The 19,241-nt window shown below is 36.5% G+C and overlaps 1 protein-coding gene and 1 long non-coding RNA gene across 9 annotated transcripts in view; one reads left to right on the top strand and one right to left on the bottom strand.

Moving 5' to 3' along the window:
• Nucleotides 1-19,241, top strand: part of KLF12 (KLF transcription factor 12) — a 617,863-nt gene that overhangs the window by 8,966 nt on the left and 589,656 nt on the right. The window lies entirely within an intron of this gene.
• LOC145530386 (uncharacterized) lies at nt 4,995-8,595 on the bottom strand. The gene is made up of 2 exons (XR_014071724.1): nt 5,822-8,595; nt 4,995-5,679 (listed from the first exon to the last, which is right to left on the bottom strand). It is a non-coding gene; the product is annotated as an uncharacterized LOC145530386 (long non-coding RNA).

Here is a 19,241-nt window from a genome sequence, read left to right as displayed (position 1 = left end):
ACCAGTAAATTCTGGTCAGTATGCATTTGGTATTTGATAAAAGCTGAAGGCGGGAGGAGAAGGGGACGACAGAGGTTGAGATGGTTGGGTGGCATCACTGGCTCAATGGGACATGAGTTTGGGTGAACTCTGGGAGTACTGGTGATGGACAGGGAGGCCTGGCGTGCTGCGGTCCATGGGGTCGCAAAGAGTTGGACACGACTGAGCGACCGAACTGAACTGGAAGTATTAAAGTCAGAGGCATAATAAAAGTAATAAAAATGTATTATCCATGTTAAATACTTACTCATTTGACTTAGGCTTATTTAGCTCCTACCATGTATCTGGAATTATGTATGAAAGCGGGTAGGACATCATCAATCGGTTGAAAATCAAGTGGGGGAAGTAAGACTTATGCAAATAATTATAATTCAGAATGATTTGTGATACATGGGTCAAGTGCTCTAAGATGTTTCAACAAAATGTGGGGGAGCAAACTTGCTCCTATTTGGGAAATCAAAGGTTTCAAGTTTTTAGTGGATATGTGGCAAAAGTCCTTCATGGAAATGTTTTGCTTTATAGAAAAGAAAAAGCAAACCTGCCAGAGGAGAACAAATTAAAAACAGCTATTTTGGCATCTATGGTGATTTCACACCTCCTTTTCTGTTATCTTTTAGAGCTGATGGCTTTTGGTATTTGGCGAACCTCTATCATTTGCTGTATCACCAGAAAATTTTCTTTTCCAAAAAAATAAATCCTGGGATATGCTTGGCTAGTATGCACACAGTGTTAACAGTGAATTTTTTTTTTGATTCATTATTTTTATTATTATTTCTTGAAATTAAAAAAAATTATTTATTTTAATTGGTGGCTAATATTGTGGTGGTTTTTGTCATATATCGACATGAATCAGCCATGGGTGTACATGTGTCCCCCCGTTCTGAACCCCACTTCTACCTCCCTCCCCACCCATGTTACAATGAATTTAGAGAAGGTTTATTTGTATAATAAAAATAATAATGATGGTTGATTAATAAAATTAAAAAAATACAGTTTATATGAAGCTGTCTAATGAATTTTTTTTCATATTGCTAAAGAGGTTTGATATATATTTTATTTATAAACGATGGGAATTTTAGCCTTGACCAAAAGCCTTGGCATATAAGAATAAAATCTTTTTTTCTACCTAAGATCAATGAAAGGGAAAATTTTAAAACTGATCAATTTTACGGAAGGTCAGAGTCAGTCGAAGGGATATTCAGAAAGGAACTTTACATTAGAGTGGTTGAATATCTGAACAGTGCTATTCTGTGGAACGTGCATTAGCTTTTCTGCTGTAGGTATAAATACAGGACACTTAAGCAAACACATGAAATACTTCATTTTGAGAGATCATATAATAAGAAACAAATGAACTCTTAATGAGTCTATAAAGAGCATTGATGGAATTTTTATTGTACACTGAGCCATCTATTGAGTATATTGGGACTATACCAAGGCTCTAGGCAGAAGCAGTTGTGTTTTATGTATAAGTAACTTTGTATTTAAGACAGTTTAGTAGAGTATCTGAGAAGTGGGGGCCAGCAAAAAAAATTGCTTAGTGTTTTGGGTTCATAAAGTGGTTTTAGTTTCATCCTTACAATCCTGTAAAATAAGATTGTGAATGTAAAATAGCTTGAAGATAGCCAAGTAAAAACTAGAACCTCAATTTCCAACACCAGTAAGATAATTTGTTTCCATTTCATTCCATTGCTGTTTTCCTACTTGATTTAGTCTTAACAAGCTGACATTTGGGCAGTCTACATTGTACACAGTGGTGCTGCTGCTAATGTCGAGCCTGACTATTCAGGGAGTATTATTTACTTAACTCCTTCTGAAGCATTTTTAAGGAGTATATCCAACTCCATATATAACAGCTTAGGGTTGTGATCAGCCCAGTTAATCCTAGACGAGACTGTGCAACTGGAGTGCATCCATATTCTGAAGAAAGTTAGGGAACTGGTTCATATCAGGGGTGGTACTAGGTGCTGAGAATACTTAGATAAATAAAACGCGGGCTTTGTCCCAATGTAAAGGTGGATTGGGGAAAATAGACAGCACAGCTGAATCCAGAGGAAGGGCCATACTAGTGTATCCTGCTTCAGTTTATTTTCTTCATGTAGATCTTTTATGTGCCTAAAAATAATAATCCTGGAGAATCTTAGGTTTATGTTTTAGTCTCTTTTTAGTACTTTTAATCTTAGCAGAAAATCTTTTTTCCATTTAAACGTGATTTTCTAAGTTTTTTCTTTTTTCAAAAACTGTACATTGCACATTTTTTATACATAAAATGTGTATATACATTTAAAGATATTCTTTAATGTTTACAGCCAACTCAAAGCTAGATATTTATGGCATTTAAATGTGAATTCTTTCTTTTATGACTTAGTTTTTTGAAGGATTAGCACTTCAGCTCTATAGGAAATAAGCTTTGTAGGAACTCACTTGTTGAGCAGTGTTTACAGATATATCTCTTTGTTAAAAGTAGGTACATGAGTGTGGAGACTTTAAACTTCATTTTATTTTGTTTGTTTATTTTGAAAGCATGTATTTTTATTAACAGCATTTTTGTCTTAGTTGTTAAACAATAATAGTACATCTTGTAATCAGTGGATACAATGAAATATGGTAAATGTCCACTTGTTCATTTTTTTCTCCTGTTAGGAGATGCTCTGTTAGGAATCAGCATGCTCTGTTAGGAATGAAGACGTTCTCTTATAAAATTGTGATACTATTATTACATCTCAGAAAATTGACAGTAACTCCATAATGTTACCTAATATCCAGTCTATACTCAACTTCTCCAATTGTCCAAAAATGTCTTTTACATTTTTTTTTTAAATGCAGCTTTCAGTCACGTTTCATTCATTGGAATTGACTAAAATTTTTATTACTATTAGCATTGTGTACCAACTACTCAGTAGGGACAAATTTATTTTGTTTTACACCTGCCCCTGCCCCCTTATCTTTTAAGGCTTTGGTGTTCATTTTGTTTCATCCAGTTTTTTTACTTTTATTTTATTATTGGAGTATAATTGCTTTACAATGTTGTGTTAGTTTCTGCTGTACAACAGAGTGAATGAGCTATATGCATACATACATCCCCTTCCTCTCGAGCCTCCCTGCCGCCGCCCCCTTTCCACCCTTCTAAGTCATCACAGGAAGCCTAGCTGGCCCCCCTGTGCTGTACAGTGGTTTCCCACTAGCTATCTGTTTTAAACCGAGTGGTGTATATATGTCAATCCTTCTTCCAATTTGTCCCACCCTCTCCTTTCCCCACTGTGTCCACACTTCTGCTGTCCATGTCTGTGTCTCTATTCCTGTCTTGCAAATATAGGTTCATCTGTCCATTTTTCTAGATTTCATATATATGCATTAATTAATGTATAAATTGGGAGAAAGCAATGGCAACCCACTCCAGTACTCTTGCCTGGAAAATCCCATGGATGGAGGAGCCTGGTAGGCTGCAGTCCATGGGGTCACTAGGAGTCCGACGCAACTGAGTGACTTCACTTTCACTTTTCACTTTCATGCATTGGATAAGGAAATGGCAACCCACTCCAGTGTTCTTGCCTGGAGAATCCCAGGGACGGGGGAGCCTGGCGGGCTGCCGTCTATGGGGTTGCACAGAGTTGGACACGACTGACGCGACTTAGCAGCAGCAATGTATAAATTAATAAATATACATTATACAATACAATGTTTTTGTATTTGTCCATTTGTTTTTCTTGTTCTGACTTCACTGTGTATGAGAGACTCTCCATTTGCATCACTACGGATCACCCAATTGTGTTCCTTTTTATGACTGAGTAATATTCCATTGTATATACCACATCTTCATTATCCATTCATCTGTTGATGGACATTTAGGTTGCTTCCACTGAAAAAACAGTAAAAAACACAAACACGTGGAGGCTAAACAATAGGCTACCAAAAGAACCAAGAGATCACTAGATTTCATTTTTATAGTGAACTCCTTTCTCTCTTTTTTACTTGGCTTCCCTTCTTCTTGTAGCCAACAGTAGGATTATATTCCCCCGTAACTCTTGTCATCAGAACTATTATGTGTCTTCATATTTATCTCCATATCCATAAGTGTTACAAACACACATGCACACATGGTTTTTTGGTCACACTTAGAAAAAACAGATTTCTTTTGGAGACCCTCTTTTCATTTAGTACTGCCTAAGGGAAATCTTCCCCCTTAGCTGCAACAGCTCTAATCTGTTAAAAACAAAACAAAACTGTTGCATATATTCTAAAGGATGTATGTGTAGTCTGTTTAACTGTTAATTTACTAATGGACAATACTTTGTTTCCAGTTTTTGCCATTAAGACCAATATTGTAACAAATGTATTACAGACCTATGGTATTGATTACCAGGGTGGGATTATTGATCAAAATGTTGCCACATTGCTTTGAGGAAAGGTTTTTTACCAGCAAAGCAGGGAAATACCCATTTCCTAAAACTCCATCAGCCAAAGTTGACACTTTCCTTCAATTATTATTTCCTGGTTTCTAGTGATCTGGAACAGTTTTTCCTATGTTTGTAGGTAAATTGGAATTCTTATTCTAAGAGTTGCCCTTTATTCTTTGTTCATTTCTCTATTTGGTTATTGTCCTTTTGTGGGAGTTATATATATATTCCAGTGGTTAACCTTTTGTCTGATACCTGCATTGCAGATAATTTTTTTCAAAAACTCATCTTTTGTCTCTTGTCCAAGAAGTAGCTTTTGATATATAACATTTTAATATAATCTTTTTTCTGTGTTTCTCTGGTTTCCTGTTTTTGTCTCATGTTTTTAAAAGACTTTATCCACTGATAAAGTAGACATGTAATCTATACTTAGATTTAATTTTTCATTCCACTTTCATCTTTAGTCCATTTGGAAGGTTTAGTTGTATGTATGGTATAAAAGAGGGGATAGTGGGGGGGGTCCACTTTTAATTACTTTCAGATGCATATTCAGTCCATTATATCAGAACCATATTTAAGGTAATATATCTCTTTTCCCAGTCAATATAAATTCCACAGGCTTTTTTTTTTTTTGTAAGAGATATCTTTCTGATACTAGTTTCTAGTTTAATTCCATGTTTTTCAGAGTATGTATGATTTTGAGTCTTTAGAAATTTGTTGAGATTTATTTTATGGCTCAGAATGTGGTCTGTATTAGTGAAGGTGACGTGTAGAAAATAGTGGATACTGCATTGTTGGGTTGTGCAGTCTATAATTGTCTATTAGGTCTGTGTCAGTTTGGAAAGTTGGTTAATGTTCTTCCAGTCTTCTATATTGTTAACTGATTTTTTTATCTCCTTGTTCTGAAGAGTGTAAGTATTTAAATTCAATTGTATTCTAACTCTTTTCAGTTCTGTAAGGTTTTGTTTATGTATTTTGAAACTCTGTTTTTAGGTGCAAACACATTTAGGATTGTTATATTTTCTCCATGAATTGACCCCTACATTGTCATGTAATATCCCCGTTTTTCTTTGGTAGAGAACATCTGATTAAATGTTACTGCTTTTAATCTTACTCCAACTTTTATTTGGAATAATTTGGTCATTTGCATTAAACATTTTGATGTGATTAGGTTTTTCTACTACCTTGTTGTTTGTTTTCTATTTGTCCCTCTTGTTCTTGGAGAAGGCAATTGCTCCCCACTCTAGTACTCTTGCCTGGAAAATCCCATGGACGGAGGAGCCTGGTAGGCTGCAGTCCATGGGGTCTCGAAGAGTCGGACACGACTGAGCGACTTCACTTTCACTTTTCACTTTGATGCATTGGAGAAGGAAATGGCAACCCACTCCAGTGTTCTTGCCTGGAGAATCCCAGGGACTGGGGAGCCTGGTGGGCTGCCATCTATGGGGTCGCACAGAGTTGGACAAGACTGAAGCAACGCAGCAGCAGCTCCTGTTCTTTGCTCTTATTTCCTGTTTTGCCTTCTTTAGACTTGATTATTTTTTTAATATTCTATTTTATTTCTGTTGTTGGCTGATTAGTTACAGCTCTTTGTTTTATATTTTTTATATGTGGTTACTTTAGGGTTTACAATATACATCATTAACTTTTCACATTTCCTGTATGATGTCAGAATCTCAGTGTTATACTGCCATTTTTTCCTCTCTCATCGTTTATTTTCTTAATGTTTTTACTTATACATGTTATAAACTATAAGTTTTTAGTTACGATGTTTGCTTTAAGGAGTCAATTAAATAGTTTTTTTGTATTTACTGATGTCTTTTCTAGTTCCAGGATTCTTTATTTCTTTGTTCTAGGTTTCTCTCTAGTACCAATGTTGTTTTGCCTAAAGAAATTTGTTCAGCATTTCTTACAGAGCAGGTCTGCTGGCAGTGACGGATCTTAGCTCTTGCTTGTCTAAAAAAGTCTAGAGGGTTTTGAATTCTAGGTTGACAGTTTTTTCTACATTACTTTAAAGACATTTATACATGATCCTTTAGCTTACATAGTTTCTGAGAGACACCTTTTGTTATTCTAATCTTTGTTCCTCTGTGAGTAATATTTCTCTTTTTCTCTCTCTGCTTTCGGGATTTTTTTTTTTTTTAATTTGGTTGTGAAGTTAAACACACATAGGTGTGTTGTCACTTGCAGCTGTCCTTGGGGTTCTCTCTAAGCTTCTTTGATCTGTAGTTTATTATCCTTTCTAATTTTTAATGTTTTACTCTGTTATATTTTGAGTATTTCTTCTGCCCCCTTTCTGCCTCTTCTTATGTTCTATTTTGACAAGTACATTAATCTAATTGATATTGTTTCATAGATCTTAGTGTCTCTGCTTTCTCCCCTTCAGAATAGTTTCTACTGATTTATCCTCAGATTTACTAATTCTTCCTGTTGTGTCTAGTCTTTGTAAGCTTAGTGAAAGCATTCTTCACTTGATATAATTCATCTAGTATTTTTCAGAGAACTTAAAAAAATTTCTACCTCTTTGCTGAATTTTTGCTTATTCGTGTTGTCTTTTTCTCTTTTTAAAAAATGTTTTAATTACAAAACCTCTTTGATAGTTTCAACATCTCTGTCATCTGAGGGTCTGATTATGTTGATAGCTTTATCCCTTGACATTATCTTTTATTGCTTTGTTTTGGTGTCTTGTAATTTTTGATTGGTTGCATGACATTATGTAAAAGAATAGTGAGGTAAATACTATGCCAAGACATGGATATGCCTCTTATTCTGCAAGGTGTTACTGTCTTTTGATGGGGGAGTGAGTCAGTTGGCTCAGTTGATGCGCTGAGTTACTGCTTCATTGTTGCTGATGAACAGTCATATCACCAGAGACTTCAAGGTCCTGCTGGAATGCATTGCTTTACCTGATGACTCCTGTGAGACGTGGAGTGAGTTTTTCTTCTCAGTGTTCCTGCTATACCCTCAACTTTCCACCAGTCCTGAACTCCAGTGACACAAGAGATCCTTTTCTGGGCTTTTTGCCTCTATCTTGGCAGTAGTCTAGGGCATCCCTCATAGCTCAGATGATAAAGAATCCACCTGCAATGCAGGAGACCCTGGTTCAATTCCTGGGTTGCGAAGATCCGCTGGAGAAGAGATAGGCTACCCACTCCAGTATTCTTGGGCTTCCCTCGTGGCTCAGCTGGTAAAGAATCCAGCTGCAATGCTGTAGACTTGGGTTCGATCCCTGGGTTGGGAAGATCCCTTGGAGAAGGGAAAGGCTACCCACTCCAGTATTCTGGCCTGGAGAATTTCATGGACTATAGTCGCATGGGTCACAGAGTTGGACACGACTGGGTGACTTTCACTTTCACTTTGGCAGTAGTCTGGGTGAAGTTGTGACTGGATAAGTGTGTGGGGGTCTCAGTTTCCCCACACCAGCTACAGTTGTGGTCTGGCCTGGATGACTGAATCTGAGCTGCGATTTTGTCTGTATGTCTGTCCCTTTCTCTTTGTGGTGCCAACCTCTGCCTTGTGTCACTGGTAGGCTTTTGTGCCTGTGAGTTCTATGTCAGTTATGGCTGGTATCTTATTTATATCACTGTAGAATTCTCAGCTTGAGTGCATTTCTTCCCTTATTCCAGGACCAGATGAGTTTTAACCTAGTATTCAGTGCAGAGTAGTTGTGTTCATGACTTTGTCTCTCACCCAACAGCTGCTATTCTTTGAACCTGGAAAGAAGGATAGGCAGAGGGGTCTCTCTGTCTCTCTCTCTCCCAGTGGCAGATAACTTTTCCTCCTCTAGCAGCAGTCCACTTTTTCCTGGAGGGAACAGGAATATTTACTGTCCTCCTTTCTGTGGCAGGTGGCTTTTGCTTAATTTGATATCAGAGACTGGAATGAGGCCAGTTTTTATGCTTCTGCCCCAGTGGTATTAGCTGATCCCTACCTGTATGTCATCACTTCCAAGGGTGGCTTTCTTAGGTCTCCTGTTCTTTTTCTAGTCTTTTGTTTTAGCACCTGGAGGAGGATTCTGCAAAAGAGTAAGTGAGTGGTTGTGGAGTGTCCTTACATCGTGGTCTTCCTGATACTAAGTGGCTTTGTTAGCCCACATTCAGCTTTTAAAAATTTATTACGTTTCTGGTGGTTTCCTATTGCTTAAAAATTAAAAGAAAATTTGCAATTGAAGTTAAAAAAAGTAACAAGAGTTACCATTTTAACTATTTTTAAACTCACAGTTCAGTACCGTCAACTGTATTCACATTGTTATGCTGCATGCTTAGTCGCTCAGTCGTGTCTGACTCTTGCGACCCCATGGCCTGTAGCCTGCCAGGCTCCTCTGTCCATGGCAATTTTCCAGGCAAGAATACTGGAGTGGGTTGCCATTTCCTTCTCCAGTTATGCTGCAGACCTCAAACATTTTCATCTTGCAAAACTGAAGCTCTGTACCCATCTAACAGAAACTCTCTATTACCCCCTCTTATGGGACCCTGGTAACCGCCCTTCTGTTTTGTGTTTCTTATCAGCTTTTATGACTGTTCACTCTTTTTCCATTATCATGGCTGAAGGCAATTCCTGTTTCTCTATGAAGGGGCAGTCCTATGAACTGAACCCAGTTCACCTAGTTGCCTTGTGACTTAAATTTTTGGTCTCAAAATCATGAATTTGGAGAGTATTCATCTCACATAAGTATTTTCTTCCTTTACCTGTTTAGCTTCAATTTGCTTTGATGTCTTTCTTTGTTTTCATTTACTTTGGTAATACCCATTAAACTGTGTGTGTATGTATAAAATATAGTAGTGGAAAATTTTTTCTTCTTTAGTTGACTGTTACAATGCTTTGGAGGATTTAGGATTTACTAGTATTGAACTATTTTTGCATTAGGGAGCAAACCCTTTTAAAAAATAATTTTTTACTTTTGTGCAACTTGATTCTATTTGATAGCTAGGAAAGATACTTAGAATATATACAACTATATTCACACTGTGCTATACATCTATAGTATTTTTCTTGGTTCTGAATCAGATTTTTGTAATCTATGTATCCACCAAATTAACTTAGAAAATATTCATGTTTTTCCATGAACAGTAATTGAAACGCTTTTAAAGGGTGATACTCTGGTGTGAACCATAGTCTTTCCCTACCCCCCAGTGGTAGATATGTGATCTTTTTTTTCCAGTTTCTTCTGTTTATTTGTCCATTAATAAGTTTTCGGCTTCTTTTTGTATCAAAATTTTGGCTACGAAAATTTTCATTTGCTCTTTAAAGCTGTTTAATATTGAAATGCAATTGACATATATTACATTGTATTAATTTCAAGTGATTTGATGTATGTGTCTGTATGTATGTAAGTGATTATCACAGTAAGCTTAGTTTACATCTGTCACCATACATGGTTACAATTATTTTTTCTTGTGAAGGGAACTTTTAAGATTTACTCTCTTCAGTTCAGTTTACTCACTCAGTCGCGTCCAATTCTTTGCGACCCCATGGACTGCAGCACTCCAGGCCTCCCTGTCCATCACCAACTCCCGGAGTTTACTCAAACTCATCTCCATTGAGTTGGTGATGCCATCCAACCATCTCATCCTCTGTTGGCCCCTTTTCCTCCCACCTTCAATCTTTCCCAGCATCAGGGTCTTTTCCAATGAATTGGTTCTTTGCATCAGGTGGCCAAAGTATTGGAGCTTCAGCTTCAGCACCAGTCCTTCCAATGAATTTTCAGGACTGATCTCATTTAGGATTGACTGGTTTGATCTCCTTGTAGTCCAAGAGGCTCTCAAGAGTCTTCTCCAACACCACAGTTCAAAAGCATCAATTCTTTGGTGGTCAGCTCTCTTCACAGTCCAACTCTCAAATCCATACATGACTACTGCAAAAACCATAGCTTTGACAACATGGACCTTTGTTGGCAAAGTAATGTCTCTGCTTTTTAATATGCTGTCTAGGTGTGTCATAGCTTTTCTTCGAAGGAGCAAGTATCTTTTAATTTCATGGCTGCAGTCACCATCTCCAGTGATTTTGGAGCCCAGGGCCTTTTATTCTAAGGATGTGAGTCTATGGACACAATGTATTGCTAGTACTCTTCTGTAATTTGCTAGAGATTTGTTTTAAGAGTAGTTCATTGGTCTTTTCAAACCCTGGATAGAAAAATTGCTTTAGCCATTTTCAGTTTTAAAAAGTTTTGGGATTGTTATCTCAGTTTCTACCCTTGAAAATCATAAGAATCTTTGATCTCCAAATAGTTAAAATATCTTCTGATAAGTTTTGCTGTGAAATCATAAACTGTGTGGTCGAAATAGTCACAGTCATGAAAATCAACTAATTCTGAATTCATATTTATGATGTGCATGAGATTGCATTGAGATCTTGCCTTCATTTGGTTGGGCTGCCTTAGCAAAATGCTTCAGACTCAGTATTTTAAGCAGCACAAATTTATTTTCTCATGGTTCTGGGTACTTTATGTCCCAGACCAGGGTTGGTCTGTAGTGAGGATTTTCTTCCTGGTTTGCAGATGGCCATCCTTTCCCTGTGTCCTTACCTGATAGAGTACTCTGGGGTCTCTTAGTATAAGGACACCAGCCTGGTTTGATTAGAGCCCTACCTAATGACCTCATTTAATCTTATCACCTCCACATGGACCTTATCTCTAAATACAGTCACATTGGGGGGTTAGGCCTTCAACATAAACATTTTGGGCAGACACACACATTCTGTCCATAACAGATCCAAAGCCTAAATTCTGGAAATAGATTTTAACTCTTGGTTATGTTTTCTATCAGAGTGAGTTCTTAATAGTTTGACTTTCAGCTACTCAAGTTGTTAAACATTCATGTCCATGTATAATTTAAAGAGATGATTACATCACCCAGTGAAGGTCTTTATAAAATTACCATGTAAATATGTGTGTTGGTTTGTGAGAAAAAGAGTATATAACTGGACTTTTTTCACACCTAAGAATAAAGATACGGCCTTCCAAGATAAAACAGTGTTGAAACCATGTAAAGTAATTCTTAGGGGTGAGCAAAAAAATGCTGCTTAGGCTTCTGGCTGTACCGCAGTGTTGCTTTTCAAGCAGGACATTAGCAAAAAAGAGTATGGAATAAGGGCTTTTCTTTTTCCATTTTTCCTCTTTTTTGGGGTCTATCTAGAAGACATATATTTCATTTGGATCTAAGGCAAAAAAAAAAAAATGAATACATATTTACTGAATGCCCACTGCAGTGAGTTGAATAGTGGCTTTTAGAAAGGTTTTTCCATTTCTGAATTTGTCATGCAAATGTGATGTGAATGTCACCTCATTTGGAAAAGACTGCAGATGCAACTTAAGGTCCTTGAGATGAGGTCATTCTGGATTAGCTGGGTGAGCCCTAAGTCCCATAAGTGTCCTTATAAGAGTCAAAGAAGAATAGGCGATATAAGACAGAGGTAGAAATTGGAGAGGTATAGCCATAAGCCAAGACCACCATGTCATGCCAGCAGCCAACAGAAGCTGGAAGAGGCAAGGAACGGCTTCTCTTGTAGAGGCTTCTGAGTAGTGTGGCCCTGTTACCACCTTGATTTTGGGCTTCTGGCCTCCAGACTGCAAGAGAGGAATTTCTGTTAGGGCAGCCTCAGGCTACTAATCCTCTACCCCAGCTCCCTGCCATGGGGAAGTTGTTATTCAGTCCCCAAGTCATGTCTGACTCTTTGTGACACTGTGGACTGTAGCACGAGAGGCTTCCCTGTCCTTCACCATCTCCTGGAGTTTGCCCAAGTTCATGTCCATTGAATCAGTGATGCTATCCAACCATCTCATCCTCTCTCACCCTTTCCTCCTCCTGCCTTCAATCTTTCTCAGCATCAGGGTGTTTTCCGATGAGTTGCCTCTCACATCAGGTGGCCAAAGTATTGGAGCTTCAGCATCAGTCCTTTCAGTGAGTATTCAGGGTTGATTTCCTTTAAGATGAACTGATTTGATCTTCTTGCTGTCCAAGGAACTCTCAAGAATCTCCAACACCACAGTTTGAAAGCATCAGTTTTTCGGTGCTCTGCCTTCTTTATGGTCCAGGCATGGGGAAGACATTCTAGTAAATACTAGAAGTGCAGGATTGAACAAGACATATAACCTTGTCACCAGGAAATCAGAATTTTTTGAAATGTAAGCCAAAACATAGTAAAATATTGTGATAAATTTTATATTACAGTAAATATTGTAATAAAATCTTGCAATGAGTTACAGTAAATTTGTACAGAGCATATTGGGAACACTGAAGGGTACAGCTAACATAAATTTGGAGAGTTTGGAGGATTCTTCGAGGATGAAACTTTTGATCTTGGTTTGAATGAGGAGTGATAAAAGTATGCCTGGAAGAAAGGGGATGGGGGAGAAACATGTGAAACAGCTGGTCCTGTTTTTTTAACCCCTATCTGGGAGATGAGCTCTCATCTGAGGGCTCAGTCTGTTCAAGTATTGGGTGCAGAGCTGTTTCTTGAAGTGACATTGTCAACTTGAAGCCGCCAGGCTCTGGTAGTCTGTCTCTGTGATACATGTAAAAGGTGTCTAAAAAAATCATCCTCCAGCCATGCTTCATCATTTAGTCTTCTGGCTCAGTACCTTTCGTGATTCAGAGAGGAGTATGAAATTAGTACTTAACATGTTGCGAGTTACAGCTCTGTATGTTCTGTGATTGGGGGTCTGCAAACTTTTGCATCAAGAGCCAGGAAGTAAATGTTTTAGACTTTGTTGGTGTGCCACATAAAGTGTTTGCGTGTGTGTGTGTATGTATATATGTATATGTTTATTTTTCTTAAACCCACACACATATATGTATTTACAGCTTTTAAATATATATATATGTGTGTGTGTGTGTTTGTGTGTTTGTATAGATGTGAAATAAGCCTTTAAAAATGTAAAAACTTTCAGGAGAGCAGGCCTTACAAAAACAGGTCATAGGCTCTGTTCTGTCTGCTGACTCTTGTTCTATGGCGTGTTAATATCTTAAATTAGGGGTCCTTTTTCTTTTGAAAGGAGGATCAAGTATTTCTGCTCTAAAGAATAGATACTGAATATGAACAGCTTAAAATCTGAGCCAGAGGATGATTATTTGGACTTTATAGCTTTCTAACGTCAAACAAAGATTGAACAAGTATAGAAATGACCAGACAAATGTTTGTTTGGTTCCGTATTCTCGCCTTTTTTAAAAAATAAATTGAACTTTAAAAGTATGTATCTCAAAGACCCCCACAAAACAGAACGTCTGCCATGTTGATGATTTCTCTGATTATACCACTTTGAAAGAATACATTTCTGTCTAGTAACTGATAGCACTTTTAAAAGGTCATCTCTTTTTCCTCGGTGCAGATACTTCTCTATATGAGATGTTGTACTTCTAAAGGTGCCTCACAAGGTTGTGGTTTTTAGCATGAATGATTGAACGGACATTTCAGATCATCTTGTGAGAGAACTTATTATTAAATTGTCTTCTCTTTTTTTCACTCAGAGCTTCCGAAACATCCCAAACAAAGAGCTTGTAGCTTTAGAAACTGTCAGCAAGTTATGTTAGGATTATTTTAAATTCTTTTAAGGTAAGCGTGTATAGCTTACCTCAAAGATGACTTTATTTTTAGTTCCAACAGTACTGTTGCAAATTAGGTGTTAGAAAAACATTATACTGAGGTTGAAATGAAAAGAATATTAAGGATATTTCAAAAGCTGTGTTACCAGTCAAACTTCCTTTCAAAGTAAAGTGCAGTTTCCATTTGTTCTTTTCTCCCCTCACTGAGTATACAGAGTTCAAGTGAATCAGTGAAATTTTCTGAGGCAAAAGGTAATTTTGGATTCAAATTGTATTATAGAGATCAATCTCAAATACGGAATTAGAGTATGTAATAGTCTCTCATGCTTCATGTGGTGCTTATATCCTATTTCTAGGGTATAAACCCCTCCTCACCAACCAACACAACCAGACCTTAACCTCAGACTTCTTATAGCCCCATCTCTCATCTCTACCTTCTTTCAGAGGAGAATATCAAGTCAATTGAATTCAGACCATCTGTGATGTTGTTGGTGAAATCTGGCAAAAAGAAAAAAGGAGTTAGAATCCTGTTTCTTCCAGAGTCTGTTTAGTTACTTAAACCCACTCATTTACTTAAACCCACTCATTTACTCATCTGTAAAATGGGAATGATATTTATTCTGTGTTTGTTGAGAGGATTACAGAAGCTGTGTGCAATGCTTCATCATAGTGCATGGCAGGGATATGGCCAGTAGATAGTAGTAGATATTGTTATTGGATATTGTTCTACTCTCCAGTCCAGAGGAAGAGAGAGAAAGTAGATTGAATAGCCTATAATATTAAAGCTGTGCTAAGACCAGTAGTAGAGGGAAAGTAATGGTAGTTCCTTGTAGAGGCTCTCAGAAACTCTGTAGAGGGATGGCTTATGAGCCCCACCTTGATGGGTGGGTTGCTTTGAATGGGTGGAGGGAGAGGAAAGGGCTGTCCACACACAGGAAGCAGCTTGAGCTCAGGGTGAGGCAGGAAGTGTTGGGCGTGTGGTAGGGCTGAGGTCCACTGTGGCTGATTTAGCCCACAGCAGTGCTTTCTTTGGAAATATACAATGCTTTCAACAACTTGAGCCCACAGAGTAACATGAAAGATTTGATTTAAATCTAGGTTTCCAATTTTTCTTAACAAGTTTGTTTACAACTGTTGGTTGAAACTTACCACCATTCCTTAGTCTTATATTGTTTTAATTAATGTATTTTAGCATCTTAATATAGCTCAAATCTTTAAAAATGCCTTGGTTATTGTTGCTACTTTATTCAGTGTGTTCTTATAGGCAGTTTCTGTTGGCTTGGATTAATATTTTTTTATCAGGTTAAGGAAGCATCATTTTTTCACCAAGAATAATTGTCAAGAATAGACTTTGAATTTTATCAAATGTTTTGGGGCATATTATGATTTTTCTTTTTGACATACTGATGCTTTGCTTTATACTATGTTTCTTTTCATTGGTAAATTAGTAAGTTTCCCATGTTTTTCTGTGCTCTAGAGCATCAGAATAATCTTTTCTTTTAAAAATTATTATAAAATGTATTATCTATTCCATAAATGTTGGGAAACTTGATGTTTGTATATAACTTTTTGAAATAATTGTTTTTTTCCCCCTCCAGCACCTCACTGAATCTGTCCTGTAGTGATTGATTCAGTCAGATTTCTTGCCTCTTTTAAAGCAATATTGGTTGATATCCATGGTTACACCAAAATAATTTTGTGGTTATTTTCAAATTCAGTAGCATAATTCTGAACATAATATATTTTAAAAATATTTTATTTGGTAATTAAAAACAATTCTTAATTTCATGATTTTTCTATCATATCTTTAAAATGGACTAGTTTATGATTTCTTTTTTACTTTTTTTTCTGTTTTATTGAGGTGTAATTGACATGCAGCACAGTATAAGTTTAATAATTTGACTTATATACATTATGACATTACTATGATGGTAAGTGAACATTGTGGTTGTTCACTAAACATTTCACATAGATACAAAACGTTTTCTTGTAATGAGAACTCTTAGGATGTATTCTCTTAACATTGTTCATATGTAACATGCAGCAGTGTTAATCATGTATATTACACACCTAATATTTATCTTATAACTGGAAATCTGTACCTTTTGATCACTTTCATCCAAATCCCCCTCCCTCCTCCATGTACATTACAAAGTGATCCCCATGATAAGTCTGGTTTCCACCTGTCACCATATAAACACATTACAGTATCATTGACTGTATTCCCTATGTTGTACATTTCATCTCTGTAACTCATTTATTTTATAACTCAAAGTTTTTACCTTTTAGGGAGCCATCTGTTTGTTTTGTCTATAACTGTGTCTGTTTTGTTAGCTTTGTTCATTTGTTTTTAGGTTCCACGTGTAAAGTCATACGGTGTTTGTCCTTCTCTGACTTATTTCACTTAAAATAATAAATACCTTCTAGATGCACATTTTTGCAAATGGCAAGGTTTCGTTCCTTTTTATGGCTGAGTAATATTCCACTTGATACCGCCTTTACATTTTGTTATTTTTTAGTTAGGAAAGTCTGATTTACAATTCCTGTATTTATATATATACAATGTACATATGTCTTCTTCATCTATCTGTCAGGGAGCACTTAGGTTACTTCTGTATCTTGGCTATTGTAAATAACTCAACTGTGAACATAGGGGTACATGTATGATTTTGAATTAGTCTTTTTGTTTTTTTTGGAAAAATATCCAGAAGTAGAATTGCTAGATCGTATTGAAGTTCTATTTTTATTTTTTAAAGGAAACTATACTGTTTTCCATAATGGCTGTGCCAATTTACATTCCCACCAACAGTGCACAAGGGCTCAGTTTTCTCCACATCCTCTTGTTATTTGTTATCTTTTTGATAATAGCCATTCTGACATGTGTGGGGTGATAGCCCATTGTATTCTGGTTTTGCATTTCCCTGATGATAGTGATGTTGAGCATCTTTTCATGTGTCTGTTGCCTATCTGTATGTCTTCCTTGGAAAAATATCTTTTGAGTTTCTCTACTTATTTTTTAATTGGGTTATTTGTTCATTTATGTTGAGTTGTATAAATTCTTTGTATATGTTGGATGTTCACCCCTCATCAGTTTCCAAGTATCTCCTCCCATTCAGTAGGTGGCCTTTGGCCTTTTCATTTTGTTGATAGTTTCCTTCACTGTGCAAATGCTTTTTAGTTTGATAGCTCATTTTATCAGTTAAAAAAATTCAAATTCAGTACATTTTTTCTGTTGCATTTTATAATTGATTATTTCAAAGTGATTAGATTTTACATTTAGTTATTTTTTAATTAAAAAAATCTGATTTACAATTTCTGGATTTTGGCATTTATTTAGAATTATTCATGGGAGTATGATTAATTTAGATGGAATTTCTATGTATATTCAAAAATGAAGTATATTTAACTTTCGGAGAAGGCAGTGGCACCCCACTCCAGTTCTCTTGCCTGGAAAATCCCATGGACGGAGGAGCCTGGTAGGCTGCAGTCCATGGGGTCGCTAAGAGTCGGACATGACTGAGCGACTTCACTTTCACTTTTCACTTTCATGCACTGGAGAAGGAAATGGCAACCCACTCCAGTGTTCTTGCCTGGAGAATCCCAGGGACGGCGGAGCCTGGTGGGCTGCCGTCTATGGGGTCGCACAGAGTTGGACATGACTGAAGTGACTTAGCAGCAGCAGCATATTTAATAGAAAATTTGATGTAAATATGCTCAGCTTTTGTCTTTTGCTCTTGAAGAGTTCTGCTTTGTTTCTTGAAGAAAGACCATATGTAAATGAACATTAGAGTTTCTCAAAGTCGGAGACCAACTGGAATCAGTAGGAATTTAGTGAAACAGTTGACCCTAGGAGATCCAAAGGAAGTCAGAAGTACCTAGATATGGATAAATTATTATTGCTATTACAGAGAACTTAAGTATATATATACATACTCATGGAGATGAAGGACATACTTTAAAATAAAAGAGCCTTTTCCTCATCTCTATAGAGTACTAAGCATCTATAATACAGTTAATTTCTTAAGCGAATCATGTCATGTGTGGGCATTTTCACTTTGGTTCCTGTACTCTGACTAAGCATAAGTGTACCGTCCTTCAAGTACAGGGCAAGTACAGGCTTAGCTTTCCTTAATTTCTTGTTTCTGTTGTATGACTTACTTCTCTAAGCTGATTCTTATTCTTTCAATTGAGATATACATATACACACATACATACACATATATACAGCATGCATATACCTAGAGACCTCATACTTAAGTAGAATGTAAAACGATCTAAAAAGTGATGCATTAACGTTTCTTTTTACTCTTATTTCTGTAGCGATATGATTATCTTGAAATTCAGCTTATTTATTTTAGCTTAGTATGATTATACTGTGATTTCAAATTTTGATTGGAAAGTTTGTAGAAAAATTGCATACTCTATCCAGGATATTTGCTCTTAGAAATTGGATCCTCAGTTCACATGTGTCCCATAGAGGTGGCTTTATTCCTTTTTCCTTTGAGCTGTTTTGAAGTGGAACTAACTCCCTTGCCTAGACTACCATCATAATACAGAACAAGAATAGGAAAGACTTTCTTAAATTGTTTCGCTTGGCTGTATTTTGTGGTTAGTGGGAGATGGATTTGAGTTGCTAAGTTTACCTTGTTGTCTTTATAGACACTGAAAAATACCTAACAATATTTGGGTTGGAGCAGTTGTCTAAAATCATCTGTTTAGCATAACACAATTTTTGTTTTCTAGGCAGTTACATTTTTTGAATATAATTTAATATATGGTCTTGATAATGATAAAAAAGCAGATTTTCTACCAACAGTTTTGTAAGTATGTATTGATTTTGTTTCTCCAGAAAATGTCACTATTTCTTATCAATAAAATGAAGGTTTTGAAAAATTTTGAGCATTTGATAATTAAAAAAAACACATCTTGAAAAGCAGTGTTGAATAGAGGAAATGGAATTTCAATTTTAAAGTGCCCTAAATTAGTCTGTTTCGTTATGTTAGAAACCATTAATTTCCCTTTGTAGTGAAGTATAATCGCAATTTCGCCGATATTTAAAATAATAAATGACTTTTTCAGATAATTATATGAAAACTTTAGGTATTTGAACTCAGTTTTAATGTCTACAATGTCCATTTTCAAAAGGAAATTGGTGCAGACATCTGTTGAAATACCTGTATTGTCAAAACAGTCCCAAATAACCAGTTGGCCTGTTTATGAGTCTACAAGCATTTCCTGTCTACAGGTAAAACCCAGATGAAGCCTT

This window comes from Giraffa tippelskirchi, chromosome 12 (genome assembly GCF_054371585.1).
Source record: "Giraffa tippelskirchi isolate mGirTip1 chromosome 12, T2T-mGirTip1v1.2.pri, whole genome shotgun sequence".
Classification (NCBI taxonomy): Eukaryota; Metazoa; Chordata; class Mammalia; order Artiodactyla; family Giraffidae; genus Giraffa; species Giraffa tippelskirchi.
The sequence above is the reverse complement of the archived record's forward strand: the minus strand, read 5'-3'. Positions and strand labels throughout refer to the sequence as shown.